Source organism: Carlito syrichta, unplaced genomic scaffold, assembly GCF_000164805.1.
Source record: "Carlito syrichta isolate Samal-C Ts95f unplaced genomic scaffold, Tarsius_syrichta-2.0.1 Scaffold287622, whole genome shotgun sequence".
Lineage (NCBI taxonomy): Eukaryota > Metazoa > Chordata > Mammalia > Primates > Tarsiidae > Carlito > Carlito syrichta.
In genome coordinates this window covers 26,607-28,805 of record NW_007231718.1, presented here as the reverse complement: position 1 = coordinate 28,805, position 2,199 = coordinate 26,607, and the positions used below count along the sequence as shown (strand labels likewise).

General features: G+C 41.7%; 1 pseudogene across 1 annotated transcript; it reads left to right on the top strand.

The window, feature by feature from the left end:
- Positions 1 to 452: 452 nt before the first annotated feature.
- Positions 453 to 926, top strand: LOC103254898 (annotated as a pseudogene). The gene has a single exon (XR_002481651.1). The product of XR_002481651.1 is annotated as a cytochrome c oxidase subunit 5B, mitochondrial pseudogene (transcript).
- Positions 927 to 2,199: the final 1,273 nt, after the last annotated feature.

Genomic DNA, 2,199 nt, shown 5'->3' with positions numbered 1-2,199 from the left:
ACTCTGCAAGTGAATCTTTAAAAACAAAGCAAGGCTGGGCATGGTGGTTCACACTCGTAATCCCAGCACTTTGGGAGGTGGATGCAAGAAGATTGACTGAGCCAGAGGTTCAAGACCAGCCTGGGCAACTTGGCAAGATCTCATCTCTATAAATCAAAAAATTAGCCGGGCATGGTGACACTCACCTGTAGTTCCGGCTACTATGAAGGCTGACGAGAAGGATCACCTGACCCGGCAGGTGAAGGCTGCAGTAGCTCTGAGCGTGCCACTGCACTCCAGCCTGGGCAACAAAGTAAGACTCCAATTGAAAAAATAAAAAACAAACAATAACAACAACAAAAAAGCAAAAAAACCTACAAGACAATACTCCAAAAGACTAACAACATGTTAAGACTTGAGAACAGGCCTGTCTCCACGGCTTGTCCCCAGAAGTGTTGCTGCTTGTTGCAAGTATGACGGCTTCAAGGTTACTTCGCGGAGATAGAGCGCTGACCGTGCAGGCCCTGAAGGCCCGCGGTCCCAATGGGGTGGTCGTGGTGTGCTCCATGGCATCTGGAGGTGGTGTTCCTACTGATGACGAGCAGGCAACTGGACTGGAGAAGGAAGTCATGATGGCTGCACAGAAGGGACTGGACCCATACAATATACTACCACCAAAGGCAGCTTCAGGCACCAAGGAAGACCCTAATTTAGTCCCCTCCGTCATCAACAAGCGAATAGTGGGCTGCATCTGTGAAGAGGACAACAGTGCCGTCATCTGGTTCTGGCTGCACAAAGGCGAGACCCAGCGATGCCCTAGCTGTGGAACCCATTACAAGCTGGTGCCCCATCAGCTGGACTACTGAGTCCTTGCATTAACTTTTGAAAATGTGCTGTAACATTTCTTCTTTCCAATAAAGACTAGCCATGCTGTTGGCTCCTTCTCCAAAAAAAAAAAAAAAAAGACTTGAGAACAGTTTAATTCCTTTCATCTCCTGTAGTCTCAGTTTTTTTAATACTTTATTTTGAAAATGTGGGGTACAGTTCAGGGTTAGGTACATATGTGGTCATCGAACAGGTAAACTCTGGGTGCCCTTATTGATGCTATGTACCCCCCTCTCCCTGGCAGTGTCCCACGACTGCCAATTCCTTTCTTATAGTATTGGGATAAATGTTCAGAGTCTGCTTATGAGTACATGTGGTACTCAGATCTTTGTTTCCATGATAAATCACTGAGTATTATAGACTCTAATTCCATCCAGGTTGCTGCGAAGTTCATAATTTTGTTTTTTATGGTTGTGTAATATTACTCATTTTAATAAAGCATCCATCTTACTGACTCCATGTTTACCAAGCAGCCACATTTCCTACAATTCACTTTGCAGCTGTTTTTCAATAATAAAGTGTCGTCCAGCAAAGACATTGCCTTGTGAAACTACACTACTCAGTCCTATTCACTAAGGCAACTATAGTTCTCAAAGTGTAGTCTAGGCATAGTCAAGGTCTCAGAGACTCTTTCAGTATGGCCAAAGGTAGAACTATTTTCATAATGCCAAGATGTTACATGCTATTTTCACTCTTATTCTCTCCTCACAAAAGTATCGTGGAGTTTTGGTATAGTATCACAGTGTTACAGACAACTGGTTTTCGACAAAAGTGTCAAGCACAATCAATAAGGAAAGGATAATCTTTTCAACAAATGGTGCTGGGACAACTGGATATCCACATGCAAAACACTGAAGCTGAACTCCTGCCTCACACACACACACACACACACACACACACACACAAATTAACTCAAAATGGATCAAAGTCCTAACTGTAAGAGCTAAAACTATAAAACGTGGAAGAAGGCACAGCAGTATGTCTTTGTAAACTTCTGTTAGACCATGGCTTCTTACATATGGCAGCAAAAGCACAAGCAGTAAAAGAAAAAACAAATTGGATTTCATCAAAATTTAAAACTTCTATGCATCAAAGAACACCATCAAGAAAGTGAAGATAACCCACAGAATGAGAAAAAAAATTGTAAATCATATATTCAATGAGGCATATATATCTAGACTAAATAATTCCTAAAACTCAATGTGACAAATAACCTAATTAAAAATCAGGCAAATGATCTGAACAGACACTGTCCCAAAGGAAGATATACAAATAGCCAGTAAGCACATGAAAAGATGCTCAAAATCATTAGTCCTTACAGAAACATAAATCAAA